Raw genomic sequence first — 18,515 nt, 5'->3', positions numbered from 1 at the left:
GCACAGGCCAAAAGGGGTATGGACGCTAGCTCACCATAAACTTATGCTAGAAAGAAAAGATCAAAAACCTTTGGGGATGCACAGGGCACACACACAGTGCAAACCGGTGCTAAAGACCCAGTCACTGCACCATCTCAAAGTCAGATTGAAATGGCTCCAATAATGTGGAGTCACAACCAAAATCTCTCATAATTGAAACACCTGATACACCAAATTCTCCCACACACTCACTGGATATTGACATGATAAATACATCACTTCCAAATTCTCCATCTTTAACTCTCTTAGAGAAGCCAAAAATCCAAGCAAGTGAGCATTATCTTTTAGATGATTTATTGGCTCACTTGCCATTTTTTTATGATACTATTGAAACTTCTGTGCCTAAATTATCATCAATCTCCACAGAGTCTATAATATTCTCCACTCCAAACTCATTTATTTCTTCTATCCCGATGGATATTCATCATCCGTTGAGTAGTGATTATATCCCGAAGGATAATCTTAACAGCAGTCATCCGTCGGATAGCGAAACTACTATCCCGATGGATATTCCTCATCTGTCGGGTGTCTCTGCACAACTTCAAATTTCTTCCATTCTCACAAGTACAGACGACTTAGTAGTAATACAATCACTCTTAGGACTGAGGGAATGGAGTGAATTGAGTGAGAGTTTGGGTTGCTCCCAGGAAAAAAGAGAGAAAATGAGTGAACTAATACAGTCCAATTCTTCAGGACTGGCAAAAGTAAGTGAGAGGAGTTCCACCTTAGATGGTGAAGGTGAGGGTTTGAGGGTGGGGAGCCAAGGGGAGCCCTTGATGCAAAAAGAGAGAGAAATTGAGAGAAATGGAGGTACATGAGAAATAAGGATGAACATCATTGCTAGTGAGTCAAAGAATGCCAATGATGCAGACATAGAAAAACTATCTCAGCATGATCAAGCTATTATAGGTTCCATCTCTTTGGATGTTGAGGCATTTACTCATCCTATTCCAGCATATCAAATTTTGGCTGGACAGGGCAAAGAAAATGCAGAAAAAATGTTAAACTTGGTGCACACCACCCAGTCAATGCAAAGTGCTAAGGATGTCATCACAACTATGCCACATAGAGCTGATGATGATGTTGACTATGGGACTGGGGAATCTGCTGATTTCTTTGGAGATGATGGTGATAATGAGGAGCTCATGGACATAGGGGAGAAACAGGCACCAGCTCTAGATCTGGCCTTCCTTCATGGGCATTCTCCAAGGACCGTGATCTTCAACATTTCAAGGTCACTCTCATTCATCAAATCCAGGAAATACATAATGTTATTCAATCTATAACAATTGCAGGCACCAGGCAGCTTTTACAAGCACATCTAAATTCTCTGCAACTGCATCCAATCCAAGGCCTCCAACACAACCAGGATATTACTTTTATCAAGACAGAGATCAATCAAGTAAAGAAGGATATTTCTGAAAGATTAGATGCCAAACTTCCAGAAGCCACAATGATTGATATTAAAAGATAGCTAAGGAAAAACACTGATCTTGTAACCAAGGTGGATTCCTTGGATAAAAGAATGACTGTTATGGAAGCCTCTATAACAATTATACATCTACATCAAGCACAGAAAACAGACTTACTTCAAAAGCTAGTGGCAGCACAAACCTCTTCCTCTACTCAACTTGCTGATAACAAAAAGGGGGAGAAAGAAAGTGCTATTGTCCCAATCAGTCAAGAGGGATCAAGGAGTGAGGGGGAGTAGAAAGTGCTTAACATCCAAGTCAGTAAAGTAATTATGCAAAAAATTGCTTTCAAAGCCACCGGCCATGGACAATATTGATATCATAAATTGGGCAGCAGCAAAACTAAACACAGATGACAAACTGCTAAAGATTGATGTAGCAGCAGTTGAGAAGGAGTTGAAAGAAAAATGGAGAAATATAGATGCAGAAATTCAACAATAGTTTGGGCCAATTCAGAAGCCAGACAAAACATTCATTCATCACTCTTAAGTCAAGAACATTTATGTGAATGAAATGAGTATGAATTATCTGGAAAAAGGCCAAACATCTTGCATCAAATCTCCAAAAGCAGATTTCATCATAAAGCCTAAAAGAAACTATTCAAAGGTTTTAGACAAGAATCCTATGGATACTGTGTATGAGACACCTAGGCCAGATGAGAAGAAACTGTTGGCTAGATCAATTGGCTTCTACAAAGATCCAGCTGATTTAGCACTTAAAAGAAGATTAGTCAAGATTTACAGGAATGGTAAGGAAATTTGTGTGGTGGCTGGACACCCAATGTTTGTGGAAGCTAAGAAGGAAGAGAAAGAGAGAATCAGGCAAGAAAAGAAAAAAGCTGCTCTGGATTCTAAAAAGCTCAAACAAAAGAAGAAGCAAGCTGCTATCTTGGCCAAGCTTCAAGTTGTAAAAACCACAACAGAAATTCCTACAAAACCAACTGTAATTGCTGAACCTAAGGATCAGGAAGTGCAAGAAGAAGTACAACAGAAAAGGAAATTCAGATACAAGCTCCATTCCAAGAGAAAATTGGACATTAATAATGAAGAAATGGAAGACAATATTCCTAAAAAGTCCTCTAATACAACTCAAACATCAAAACCCTCAGTGGCAATTGAAGCAATCAAGGTGGTGGATCTAACTAGGAATATTCATGGTGAGCCCATAATTCCAAAGGATGAGCTAGTGGACTGGGATAGTTTGCGTATTCCTGAACTAAACTTTCCTATCTTCAAGCCAAAAAAGGCAAAGACAAGAGCTAGCAATAATTTGAAACCAGTGACTCTCCAATTCAAGACCCTAGTCAAATATCAATCCATAGTCAACAAAGGAGATATGTTGTACATCTGTGACATCAAAGAGTTTTTTTGATATCAACCTCTACTTAGATAAATTGGAAGAAGTTAGAGGAATTGATGTTCACAGACATCTTCCTGAAAGACTGGTATTCAAATACAAGGGAGGAAAAGAGATCATATGGCCACTTCACAGGATTCTCCTAGAAAGCCAATATGTTCTAATAAAGATCTACTCATCATTCAAAAAGAACTTTGGGTACCATGTGACTGCTAGAAGATTAGTTCTAATGAAGACTGAGGAGCTGAGGAGTAATAGAACCTAAGATCCACTTCCAAAAACTCTATCGATTCCCTTCACAGGAGAGAGTGCATCTGAGGCCCTATTGGTTAATGGAATTCAGGGATGAAAAGGGAGTTAGAAGATTTTTCAGATTGGAGGACCAGTTGAGTATCTCTAGCAATGAGACTCTATTGGAAAGGCAAGGAATGCTAGATCTCTCAGAAGCTGATGACCTTGAATTCTATAGAAAACTCCAAAACCAGATAGAAGAGAACAACAAGAGGCTTGGGAAGAAACCCAAACAATCAAGGAAATAGACTTATCTGCTCAGAGTAGAGGAGCACCTTGATAATAATTGTGAGAAATTTCTTTGTATACTTTGCATTGTTCAGTTTTCAGTAAATCTTGCAGCACTTATCAATTTTATCTACTATTTTCAATTTGTATTCTTAGATTGTTTTGTTATCATCAAGTTTCTCTTAATTAATGGCTACAATTCTAGTAGACATAAATTGGGGGAGATTGTTAGTAATATGTTGTGAACTTGATGATATATCATACAAAACACATTAGTAGATTTAACTTAGTGGATTTTATAGCACTCGACGGATGGTCAAATATAGTCTTGACGGATGATTCATTATAGTCCCGACGGATGATGATTTGATATCCATCGAGTGAGTATCTTATGTAATAATAAGTATTGTAGCACATTTCTGCAAATAACTTTGTGTAGATTCTATAGTAGCATATGAGTCATGTTGACTACTAGTACATATGCAGAATAGGTTGATTAATTATAATATAAGATGTCTTGTAATTCTGCATAAGTGAAATGGAGTCAAGTGTCAAATAGCTACATGATGGATGATCAACAAAGCTACCCGACAGATGATCAACAAGCTACCCGGCGGATAACAACAAACCTCCCGACGGATGATCAACAAGCTACCCAGCGGATAACAAGAATGTACCCGACGGATGATCAATTCAAATATATGTTGACAGTGACAACACAATCACATGTGCTGGGTGTTTGAAAAAGGAATGTGGCAGCCTGTTTAGCAGGAAATTCAGAACAAAGAAGCATTACCAATTTTATGCAAGTTATGAAGATTTTTAAGGATGCTGGAATAGAGTAATGAAGCTGCATGGAGTTAGACTTGATAAGTTTTGTTTTATTACCCTGTCTTATTACCATGTAAACTTGGTGATATATAAACCAAGTGTAGCAAGTAGAACAACAACAACTACTATTATCAAATAAGCAACCACATTTAGAAGAGAAATAGAAAAAGCTGTAACTGTTAAGAATTTCTCTGTAGTTTGTTTGTTCACTTGTAAAGCAACTGTGAGCTAATTTGAGCTTCACGGAGTTCTCAAATCGTTATATATATATATATATATGTCTGGTGGATACATTCAAATCCACCACATCTTTTTATTACTTTGTGTTTGATTTACTTAATTCCTTATTCCGCACCTTGCAAATCAAAACACTTATATATATATATATTGAGTTAGAACATATTTTATAAATCTCGAAAAGAAGCCAGAATTACATTTAACCCCTCTTCTGTAATTCTTGTTGTATTGTTAGGGAATAACACAGCTCACCTTGAAGCACTCCAACTACACAAAATTCAAGCCCTCCAACACAGTCAGAGTGTGGATGAAATCAAGAAAGAAATTTCTGAAGTTAAACAGGATTTCATAGCAAGGTTGGATGCTAGAATTCCTGAAACCACCATGACTAAAATGGCTCAAAAGCTAAGGAAGGAGGCTGATCTAAATAGAAAAGTTGAGGCCATAGACTCAAGATTACCTAATGTAGAGAAGTCAATGGCCAAGATACTCACTAATCAAGAAACTCAGACTAATCTACTCCAATTATTGGTGGCTGCTCAACTCCCTCCCATTCAACAACTTGATGCTAACAAAAAGGGGGAGAAAGACTCAAGTGAGGGGGAGAAACAGCTCAACATACAAGTCAGCAAAGTAATTGTGCCAACAATTGCTTTTACAAAGCCACCAGTCATGGACAACATTGACATAATAAATATGGAAGCAGCAAAACTAAACACAGATGACAAAGTGCTAAAGATTGATGTAGCAGCAGTTGAGAATGAGTTAAAAGAAAAATAGAGGAAAATAGATGCAAAAATTCAATAAAAGTTTGGGCCAATTCAGAAGCCAGACAAAACATTCATTCATCACTCTCAAGTCAAGAACATTTCGGTGAATTAAATGAGTATGAATTATCTGGAAAAAGGCCAAACATCTTGCATCAAATCTCCAAAAGCAGATCTAATCATGTAGCCTAAAAGGAATTACTCAAAGTTCTCAGAAAAAATCCTATGGATATTGTGTATGAGACACCTAGGCCAGATGAGAAGAAGCTGTTGGCTAGGTCAACTGCCTTTTACAAAGATCCAGCTGATTCAGCACTCAAAAGAAGATTAGCCAAGATTTACAGAAATGGTAAGGAAATTTGTGTGGTGTAATAACCCCAATTTTTGGAAATTTTTTGAAACCCTTATGAATAGTGTTTTTGCTGAATGAGAAAACTTTTCATGCCACACTATGTAGGGGTTCTGTTATTGATCTTCTGGGATATTATTAGTACTCTATGTGGTATATAAGTGTATGAAAAGATCGTCAGAATCCAATTCCGAACACTTTGGTTTTTCCCGGAAATCCACTAGATACGGAAAGAATTGAGTATAAGGTAACAGGATAAAAAGGATTTAAATTAAAGGATTATAAGAGAGGATCATAAAAGGAATATAATATATTGAGAAAGGTTAAGGGAACCTAAGTAATAAGATCCCGGGTATGATCCCTCAAACGATAAACGAAAATGAATTTTAAGTGAACCGTATAACAGATCAGCGGTCATTAGGCAAACAATTAGGAAGTTAATCAAAGAGATTAGAGGGGATGATGTCATCCAACCAATGAGAAGAGGACAAAGAGGGGAGGATGACATCACATGATGACATAAGCATGACATAGGGAGGAAGGAGATGTGGTTGAATGATAACCACACAAAATCAAGGTTAATTAGGTAATTAACCTAAAACAAATCAAAATTCAACCAACCAAGCCAATCATTTCATTTTTCACCAAACAAAACACAAAATATTTCTCTTCACCAAGAACTTGCTCTCGGCGTTTTACACTTTCAAAGAAAAGAAATTTCAAAATCCAAGATCCAAGCTTCCTAAATTGGTAAGATAATTCTCTAGTATTCTTTATGCATAGTTATGGTTATATTATGAGTTTAAGCCTCCAATTCATTCTCTATCTTCTCCAAGAAACCAATGAAGAAGACAATGAATAGTGATTTCAAGGTTTTTAACTTGATTTTTCTTGCTTTTCCTTTAAGATCCAAGCATTCCTAAGACTCCTCAAGGCTTCCTAAGGCTTCCTAGCTACTCACACCACTTCAAGGAAGGTATATCATCTCCAAACCCTAGCTTTACTTTGTATATTAGGATGATTTTGGTTGATATGGTATTAGAGTAGCTTAGTGATTGCTGGTTTAAGAGTTGGGTTGGAATGGTGGTGAATGGATTGTTGAAATCTTATGATTTGGTTAAAGAATGTAGTATAGTTTAAATTCAAGTTTTAAGATTAAGTAAATTGATTATAATGAGTTGATTTGGGGCTGTTGTAATTTAGTTTGGATGGAGTTTTGATTGGGTTGTGAATTGGAATTGAATTGTGGTGGATTTGGAATGGTTTAAATTTGGGAAATCGCGTAAACATAGCCGTCGTAATGTCCGATTTATTTTAGGCTGCTTTTGTTCATAACATTAGGACCCGAGAACTTCCTTCTAGATTTTGACCATTGCCATGTTTAGATAGTTCATGTTACGAGCTTCGTTTTGATATGTAGTTCGTTTGATTCCGATGTACGGTTTAGGAGAAACGACCGTTTTAAGTAACGGCGTTTCGCGAACAAAACATTTCCCCTCGCCTTACTTTGAAACATAGGTTAAAGACCAAAAAGGGTTAAATAATGTATGAAACAATTATGGTAAGAGTGTTAGGCAGTTGGTAAGACACTCGCGAAGGAATCGCCTTAAAACTCGTAATGGTTAAAGTATTAAAAAATGGTGGAGCCGAGGGTACTCGAGTGACTTAAGAGAATCAGTAAGCGCAAAGCGAGCGTTAGAGTCTAAGTTGGTTAATGTATAGATTTACAAGTGACTTGTTGTTTATAGGTTACCAGACTCGTCCCGAGCCATTCATAACCCCCAGTCGCTCAGGCAAGTTTTCTATCCGTTATACTGTTGTTGTGATGTATACATTTGTACATGCATTATCTTGTGATGGATGCATAATGGTTATTTAGCAAATTCTTGCGATATATTGTAGCATGTGATATGGTATATATGCATGCCTGTTTCATATTCTTGAAATATATATCTGTTGGTTCAGTTGATAATACCTATGCTAGAGAATAGCGGTAATTTGCATATACCCTTAGTATAGCCAAAGGTGAAAACATTTTCTAAAACCGGGAGTCGAAGATCCCGAGTAGATTTTTTATATATATATATATATTTATATATATATGGTTATAGTTTTCAAAACTATTAATCGAATAAGGTTTATTCGATAACTTTATTTTATTTAATGAATATTATTTCGAATATTCATTCGAGGGCTTATGACTCAGCTTATTTATTTATTGAATGTTATTTCGAATATTCATTTGAGGGCTTATGACTCAGCTTATTTTATTTATTGAATATTATTTGAATATTCATTTGAGGATCTATGACTCCGATTATTTGTTGAGATATATTCTTTATTTTATTAAAGAATAAGGTGTCGATAATCAAACTTATTTTTGATTATTCAAATAAAGATAGTACTTTCGTATAAGTATATCTTTGGTTATTTAATATTCATTTCAAGTATAAGTTTTAAAACTTCTACTTCAATTATTTTTATAAAGATTATTCTTTATGGGAATATTATTTAAATAATAATATTCAGATATTTTCTAATATATTGGGACTGATTTATTTTGTTAAATCAGCATCACTCAGAACATTCTCAAAAATGTTTTGCGAGTCTTTAAAATGATTTTTAAAAGTTAGAGCGGATCCCAAAACTCATTTTTATATTTAAGATCCTCCTTTCGAAGGGGATTTAAATACTCGCTCAAAACCTGAGGGATCCGGTTCTGTGGTGTGTTTTATATTCGCAACAAGGTAGTTGTCTTGATAAAAGAGTTTTTGATTACTTACCCAATACTCGGGAAGTAAAATTCTTGGAACAAGTTAATCCATTAACAGGCATCGCCTGGGAAATATCGGTGAGTTTTCCTTTCCAACTAGATATGACTTCTTAGTGGAGCCGTATCAACAAGTTTCTACTTGGGGAAAGTGGGGACGAGCTTTACGTTTCAGAGTCATGGATTTCATCTGAACTAGGAGTGGCGTAAGTGGTCAAGTAGCGCCGGCCCAGCCTTATTATATTGGCCCAAATGGCCTGGAAGTTCCGCTAAGGCGGTCCATTCCTTAGGAGTGCAGTGTTCGGTTGACAAGTAAATCCGACAGGTTCTCCTCTACATGTAGAAAATGGTGGGGTTGTACTACTACGACTGATCATCGTAAGTGGTCTTCCTGGCGCGGCAAACTCCCGTAATGAGTTCATCATCCAATTGGATATTTCTGCAACACTACCCAGAGCACTTCGATAGAAAGGCTACGATTGGGCGATTGTTGAGTGTTGGCAGGGTCGAGTTTTCAAAATGATGTTTGCATCAAATGAAGTATCTCGTAACTTCATTTTATTTTGATGATATTGTAAAGATTGATTCTATACAAGTTTTGTCTTGTAGCTTAATCTATGGGATGGACTAATTATAACTTGAACGGTGGTAGTTCAAGTAGTATTCAGAAAAGATATAAGTATATTGGAGTATCTTGTAACTTCATCTTTTAAACTTATATCTAGTAAATGATTATCTTATGCATGACAAAGATTTTCAGAAAAATGTTGAGACAAGGTTATATATATGAGATCACCTTGCAACGATATTTTTTTACAATTACAAACTGGAACTCTGTGTATATTATGCATGGAAGAGGACTTTCAAGATTTTGAAAAGTATATATACATATATACTGAATATTTTGCGACTTCATCGCATTAAGATATCAAACTTGGTTCATTTCTTTTGACCAAGACTTTCATGAGTACTATGAGAAGGCTCATATATTGTTAATCATTATACATATTATTTCGGTGGGCTTGTTGCTCACCCTTGCTTTCTTCTTTCATCACACAACAACAGATAGAAAAGATGAACAGGACCAAGCTCCCGATTCGCAAGCGATTAGGAAACGTTCCGCAGTTTCCTATAGGCGTTGATGTCGCTGTAGCTGAGGTAGGAACTACCAATAGGCTAGGCTTTCAACTTTTGATATACCAGACTTATGTATCTTTATCAATTGTAATAATGACAAAGAAATGTAAATTTATTCATAAACCCGTATAAGGTGTATTGGCATATAATTATGGAATAAAACTACTTGTGATTATTTTTGGATATTCATCTCTGAGACTATAACTTGTTGTGTGTGTGTTTATTGTGGGGTCACCGTACAGAGTAGTTGATTATTTATTAAGATTGGGTATTATTAAGGGAAATGGAACTCGTGACAACCCGGATCCCCGACCTCGGATTGGGGGTGTTACATATGGCGGCTGGACACCCCATGTTTGTGGAAGCTAAGAAGGAAGAGAAAGAAAGAATCAGGCAAGAAAAGAAGCAAGTTGTTCTGGATGCTAAAAAACTTAAACAAAATAAGCAAGCTGCTATCTTGGCCAAGCTTCAAGCTGTAAAAACCATAACAGAAATTCCTACAAAACCAACTGTAATTGCTGAAACTAAGGATCAGAAAGTGCAAGAAGAACCACAGCAGAAAAGAAGATTCAGATACAATCTCCATTCCAAGAGAAAATTGGACTTTAGTGATGAAGAAATGGAAGACAATATTCCTAAAAAGTCCACAACTTCAACTCAAACATCAAAACCCTCAGTGGTATTTGAAGAATTCAAGGTGGTGGATCCAACTAAAAATATTTATGGTGAGCCCATAATTCCAAAGGATGAGCCAGTGGACTGGGATAGTTCGCCAATTCCTGAGCTAAACTTTCCTATCTTCAAGCCAAAGAAGACAAAGATTAGAGATAGCAAGAAAGTGAAACCAGTGACTCTTAGATCCAAGACCCTAATCAAACCTCAATCTATAGTCAAGAAGGGAGATATGTTATATATCAGTGACATCAAGGAGTTCTTTGACATAAACCTCTACTTAGATGAGTTGGAAGAAGTGAGAGGAATTAATGCTCATAGACATCTCCCTGAAAGGCTGGTATTCAAATACAAGGGAGGAAAAGAGATCATATGGCCACTTCACAGGATCCTTCTAGAAAGCCAATTTGTTCTAAGAAAGATCTACTCATCATTCAAAAAGAATTTTGGGTACAATGTGACTGCTAGAAGATTAGTTCTAAAGAAGATTGAGGAGCTGAGGAGTAATAGAGACAAAGATGCACTTCCAAAAACTCTGTCAATTCCCTTCACAGGAAAGAGAGTGTATTTGAGGCCTTATTGGTTGATGAAATTCAGGGATGAAAAGGGAGTTAGAAGATTTTTTAGATTGGAGGACCAGTTCAGTATCTCTAGCAATGAGACTCTATTGGAAATGCAAGGAATGCTAGATCTCTCAGAAGCTGATGAACTTGAATTCCACAGACAACTCCAAAACCAGATAGAAGAGAATAACAGGAGGCTTGGGAAGAAACCTAGACAATCAAGGAAATAGACTTATCTGCTCAGACTAGAGGAGCACCTTGATAATGATTGTGAGCTATTCTTCGTATACTTTGCATTGTTCAATTTTCAGTAAATATTGCAGCACTTATCAGTTTTATCTACTATTTTCAATCTTTATTCTTAGAGCGTTTTGTTATCATCAAGTTTCTCTTAATTAATGGCTACAATTCCAGTAGACATAAATTGGGGGAGATTGTTAGGAATATTATAATATCCCATATTTTCAAATCTTATTATTATTGTTTGGAATTGTTTATGTGAATTTTAGGGAATTATCTGTTAATTGGAGTTGATGCTTGGATGTTTATATATGATATTATTTGAGTATTTGAATTTTTTTATGTGTTCAGAATAAAATTTAGATAATTGTGATATTATTCTGGTAATTTTTGGACTGTTAGATGATTTTATAATGATTTATGTATTTATTAATTATTTTCAGAATAATTACAAAATTATTTTATAAAGCCGGGAATCGTCCAACTTCAACATTTTTTACGTTTTTACAACCCGAAACTCTTCCGAAAACTCATCCCAGGTATATCTGCCAAGATATAACCTCACGAGACTAGAAAGAAGGCCATTACTGGCGAGTACAAATGAACTAAACTGGACACAAGTTCGCATCTATATTCTGCTGATCAGTCAGAATATAATGCAGATCCATATCTCAATATATAGATCCAGTCGGGTACCCAGGCACTACGGCCCACGTCGAGGCACCAGTCATCCCGGTCCTCAGGATTAAGACACACTCAATCCCAAAAATATCACTATCCAGTCCATCGCTTAGCAACCGGAATAATCGGTATGCTTTGATATATTCCAAACACTAGAATATATCAATCTCGATGTGTCACCAATAGAATATGAATCAAGAATCCAAAGAAACGGAGAAATCAAGAATCGAAATGAAATATAAACAAAGGAATAGCAGGTGTATATCAGTGATCAAGAACAATAATCAAGAGAATGCAAATGTGATCAACATTTGAATCAATATCACTATTCTGAAAGTAGAATAGGGGAAAAAACTTGCCTTCTGCGCAACTCACTGCAATTGAATCACTTCTGTCTATCACCTTGGACTATTACCGACTCAACTTGCCTGGTTGGCTTAGCTTCTGTTGGCAAAGCAGATTGGTTAAGTCACGTCGTACTTCATTTGCATCTTGAATCGACTTCAAACCGTTCTTAACATTTACCCATGCGTTTATGACTGACTCATGTATTACATATAAGCAAGTAAGACTCAATTAACCACGTAATACACATAAGCACATAATCATTTTTATTGTTAAAATAATTTTTAAAACCAAAATCGACTCGCTGATCGCTTAACTGATCGTTATCTGACTCGTTTTCCATTTTTCCGAAATTTTTCGGACTCGTCTCGGCACGTAACTCGACTAATAATCAAACAGATAACAAATTTCTAGAAGAAATTAAGCTTTGGTATTATTTTTAATGAAAAGAATTCATTTTTCTGAGTCAACAGGCGTTCGTTTCACGCGAATCGGACTAACGGTTTAATTATTATCAATTAAATACTGATAATTCCATTTATTATTCACTATAAATAATTATTATTAATTTTTAAAACTCAAAAATAATTTTTAAATCATTATATAAGAATAAATCAGAATTAAAAATTATTTTTCTATAATTTTTGGAATTAAAATGAATTTATTATGATTTATTGAAAATTATTTGATTAATTATCAAAATAATTAATCACTTTTAAATAATTAATAAATAATAATTAAATAATAAATAATTAAGAAAATAATTCAATCTGATTTTTAGAAAATAATTCAGAATTATTTATAATATAAATCAATTAATTTTTTTTTTTGAATAAAAGACAAATTTCATTAATACGAAATGTCATACAGAAGAGTCTCCAACAATACATCTGGAGGAGACGTAAACACCTTTTGACAATTTAGAGAACAGGGTAATTTAGCTACTAGATGAGCTACTCCATTCGCTTGTCGTTTAACAAATGAAACTTAATAACCTGGCTTCGAATTTAAAATAAGCTTGCAGTCATTCAAGATGTGACCAACTTCTAAATGATTTTCCTGGGAGTCATGCAAGGCTCTAACAGCAAGCAGAGAGTCTGATTCAATTTCCACCACCTCATGATTTAACGAGCACAACCACTGGAGACCTTCATAAATAGCGCATGCTTCTGCTTCAAGGACAGTAGCCACCATGGCTTTACAAATTGTTTTACCCATCACAAAAACTCCCTCGCTGTCACGCAAAACCAAACCCAACGAGACCGAGGCCTCACTGAAACGCACACCTGCATCAACATTTAGTTTAAGAACTCCACCCTCCGGCTTTTTCCATGTCACTCGAGTAGAAGATGCAGCACTAGGAGTACTACCAACCTGAACAACACGCTTAGCTTTAGCCTCCTTCCAGTCAGAAATAACCTTAGCGCTCCAATCCATAGCAATAGCAGCTGTAACGACTTTGTGATCCCAGACTTTCTTGTTTCGAAAAAACCAAATTCCCCAAAGAACTCGAGCAATATTGAAAGCTTCATGAACAGGACCTGATTCAAACTTATCAAGTAGCCAGGAGGGGGCAGACCCCACCAGAGACAAATCAAAGACCATACCTGAGTATTGCCAACATAACGTCGCAAACTGGCAGGTGAAAAAAATGTGAATAAGGTCTTCATCACCAGAGTTACACATGGGACATTCAAGAGAAAGATTTACTCCCTTAGACTGCAATCGACTTTTCACAGGCACATTATTCCTGCAAAGACGCCATAGAAATACTTTGATCTTAAGAGGAACTTCCAAATGCCAGAGTTTCTTCCACCCACTAGATTGTGTAACAGTGCCAGTGCCAATATTTTGGGCATGCCAAAACTGGTAACCTGTTTTCACAGAATATTGGCCATTAGTAGTCTTTGACCAAGCTAGACGATCCACGGCCGGCCTGCAGGGAATAGAAGTTGCCATAATCAGCTGTGCATCACCTTCAGAAAACAGACTCCTTATTTTATCACTGTAACACCCCCAGATCCGGGGTCGGGGATCCGGGTCGTCACGGTCTTTCTTTCCACAATATCACTTCACTTAATTAATAATAATAACCTTATGTTGTGACCCCACACTAACACACCACAGCCCGTTATAGTCTCAGAGATGAAATTTAAATAAGTACAAGTCTTTGAATCCACAATTTAAAAGTTATTACAACCCAAAATGATTACTTGATAAATTTACAGTTAATTGCCATTATCTGCCACAAGTTATAATTATACATAATTTGATTCTCAAAAATAGAATGCCTGATCTACCAATAGATCTACCTCTGCAGCTATAGCAGCCACAACATCATCGGGAAGACGCGGGACGCTTCCCACGTGCTTGCGCTGGGTCTGCTGGAGTCTGACCATCTTTCCTAACTGTTGTTGTGTGATGAAGAAATAAAGCAAGAGTGAGCCTTACAGCTCGCAAGATAATATATAGTGATAACAATAATATAAGTATCTAAATGGATACTTACTAGAATCTTTTATCATGAGTAAGATAATTACTTACTAGATATAAGTAAAAACAAGGGATGAAGTTACCAAATACTTCACTATACTTATATCATTTATAAAGCTACTTGAACTACCACTGTTCAAAGTATAATGAGCTTTCAATAGTTCATCACATAGATGAGACTACCAGACAAGATTTGAATAGATTAAATCTTTGAAATATTATTAAAGGAAATGAAGTTATGATATACTTCATTTAGTTCTGATATATATATATATCCACATATACATCTTCTTTATACATTTCCTGAAAACCTCTGTCATGTAAAGTATGAACAGAATTGCAATATCCAATAAATTTGGAAAGGAAAAGAATTTGGCATAAACCAGATATCTTGCTGATCAGGCAAAGATACCCATAAGTAACCTTTTCTACTAGTAGATGGACGAATTCCCCACTGGTCATCACCCTGGTCGCAATAGGACCTTATGCTGGACTGCCACTCAGCCACTTATGCATTTGATGGACTCCCACTGAGCCACTTACACTATCATGGACGCCCACTGAGCCCATGTTGCTTATGCCGACTCAATAGATGGACTTACTTCCCGAACATTGGGTAAGTAATCAATTCATTTACCAAAACTGCAACCTTGTTGCGAATATAAAATACACCATAGAGCCGGATCCCTCAGGTTTTGAGCGAGTATTTAAATCCCCTTAAAAAGGATGATCTTAAATATAAAAATGAGTTTTGGGATCCGCTCTAACTTTTAAAAATCATTTTGAAGACCCGAAAACACTTTATAGAGTGTTTGGAGTAAAACTGATTTAATGAAGTAAATCAGTCCCCAGAATATTTAGAAAATGACTGAATATTATTATTTAAATAATATTCCCATAAAGAATAATCTTTATAAAAATAATTGAAGTAGAAGTATTAAAACTTATACTTGAAACGAGTATTAAATAACCAAAGATATACTTATATGAAAGTACTATCTTTATTTGAATAATCGAAAATAAGTTTGATTATTGACACCTTATTCTTTAATAAAATAAAGAATATACCTCAGCAAATAATCGGAGTCATAGATCCTCAAATGAATATTCAAATAATATTCATTAAATAATATAAACTGAGTCATAAGCCCTCGAATGAATATTCAAATAATATTCAATAAATAATATAAAAGAGTCATAAGCCCTCGAATGAATATTCAAATAATATTCAGATAAATAAATAAAAGGGTCATAAGCCCTCGAATGAATATTCAAATAATATTCAGATAAATAAATAAAAGGAGTCATAAGTCCCCGAATGAATATTCAAAATAATATTCAATAAATAATATAAAAGAGTCATAAGCCCTCGAATGAATATTCAAATAATATTCAGATAAATAAATAAAAGGAGTCATAAGTCCCCGAATGAATATTCAAAATAATATTCATTAATAAAATAAAAGGAGTCATAAGTCCTCGAATGAATATTCAAAATAATATTCATTTAATATAAAGGAGTCATACGCCTTCGAATAATATTCGAAATAATATTCAATAATAAAATAAAGTTAAAGTTATCGAATAAACCTTATTCGATTAATAGTTTTGAAAACTATGACCATATATATATATAAGTATATATATATATATTTATATCCATATATACAAAATCTACTCGGGATCCTCGACTCCCGATTTTAGAAAATATTTTCACCTTTGGGTCCCTGTACTAAGGGTATATGTAAATTACCGCTATCCTCTAGCATAGGTATTATCAACTGAATCAACAGATATATATGGAAAGAATGCGAAACAGGCATGCATATATATATATATATATATATATATATATATACCATAGCAGCATGCTTCAATATATTGCATCATTTGCTAATTAACCAACATGCATCTATCGCAAGATAATGCAAATACATATATTCATCACAACAACAGTTATAACGGGTAGAAAACTTGCCTGAGCGACTTGGGGTGATAAAAGGCTCGGGACGAGTCTGGTAACCTATAAACAATAAGTAAGTTGGAATTAAACCAAAGTCACTTGTAAATCTATACTTTAACTAACTTAGACTCTAACGCTTGTTTTGCACTTATTGATTCTCTTAAGTCACTCGAGTACCCTCGACTCCACCATTTTTAATAAATTAACCATTACGAGTTTTAAAGCGATTCCTTCGCGAGTGTCTTACCAACTGCCTAACACTCTTACCATAATTGTTTTATACATTAATTAACCCTTTTTGGTCTTTAACCTATGTTTCAAAGTAAGGCGAGGGGAAATGATTCGTTCGCGAAATGCCGTTACTTGAAACGGTCGTTTCTCCTAAACCGTACATCGGAATCAAACGAACTGCATATCAAAACGAAGCTCGTAACATGAACTATCTAAACATGGCAATGGTCATAATCTAGCAGGGAGTTCTCGGGTCCAAATGTTATGAACAAAAGCAGTCTAAAGTAAATCGGACATTACGACGACTATGTTTACGCGATTACCAATGTTTAAACTACTCCAATTAACCACCAACCAACTCATAACCATCAATACAACAAAACTTCACCGAAACCATACCACATCAGTCCATAATCTCCAAGGTTTTAAACTCAAACAACCACAATCAAGACCTATGAACTATAATCAAGCTTCAATTACCAAAACACTTCCAAATCAAACCAAACTACTAATAATCACAATCCATGCTTCTCATTTCACAAAACCAACCATTAAACTTACTAACAAATAAAGTAAAGGCTAGGGTTTGAAGTTTATACCTTCCTTGGGAGGTGTTAAGTTGCTAGGAAGCCTTAGGGAGCCTCCTACAAGCTTGATCTTTCCAAAGAAATCAAGAACACAAAGTTAGGCTTTGAAGTTTCTAAAAGTCCGATTTAAAGAACTGTAAAAATGAGGGTCTTACCATGATTATTTGGACGAGACTTGTGAACAAGAGTTGTAGGTCATCTCAATACCTTTCCAATGAGCTATAGAACACAATATTTGAGTGAGAAATGAAGGAGATACATCAGTTTTAGTGTGCTGGTTCTGTTTTGGCCGAGAGCATGAAGAACAATGCCTTGGTTTCTTTTTGATTTTGATGAAAAATGATTTGCTTGGCTTGGTTGGTTTGATTTTTGTGTTTGTTTTAGTAAATTACCTAGTTGCCCTTGATTTTGTGTGGTTAAAAAGCCACCACATCTCCTTCCTTCCCATGTCATGCTTGTGTCATCCTCATGATGTCATCCTCCCCTCCTTGTCCTCTTCTCATTGGTTGGGTGACATCATCCTCTCTAATCCCTTTGATTAACTTCCTAATTGTTTGCCTAATGACCGCTGATCTGTTATACTGTTCGCTTAACTTTCATTTTCGTTTATCGTTTGAGGGATCATACCCGGGATCTTATTACTTAGGTTCCCTTAACCTTTCTCAATACATTATATTCCTTTTTATGATCCTTTATTATAATCCTTTAATTTAAATCCTTTTATCATGTTACCTTATACTCAATTCTTTCCGTATCTATTGGATTTCCGGGAAAAATCAAAGTGTTCGGATTTGGATTCTGACGATCTTTACATACACTTATATCCCATATAAAGTACTAATAAAATCTCAGAATATCCATATCAGAACCCCTATCTAGTGTGGCATGAAAAGTTTTCTCATTCAGCAAAAACACTATTCATAAGGGTTTCAAAATTTCCCAAAAATTGGGGTTATTACAATCACCATCCCACTCCTTTGTACCGTGCTTAAAAAGCTGAGCTACCACAAGGTCTCTATTCTCATAATCACGTAGTTGGTCCACTCGAAGATCATCTTTACCCCGCAACCATACATCATGCATGCACTTGATCGATTCCCCATCTCCCAGAATCCATCGGTAGCCTGGCAACACTGCGTTTTTTGCTGTAATAATTCCTTGCCAAATAAAACTTGACCCTTGAGGAGCTTTAGCTTGTAAGATGTGAGCATCTGGGAAATATTTTTCTTTATAAAGTCGAGCCACTAGAGAATGAGGGTTCTT

The sequence above is a fragment of the Apium graveolens genome, chromosome 8, assembly GCF_009905375.1.
Source record: "Apium graveolens cultivar Ventura chromosome 8, ASM990537v1, whole genome shotgun sequence".
Taxonomy (NCBI): Eukaryota; Viridiplantae; Streptophyta; class Magnoliopsida; order Apiales; family Apiaceae; genus Apium; species Apium graveolens.
This window is presented reverse-complemented; position numbering follows the sequence as displayed.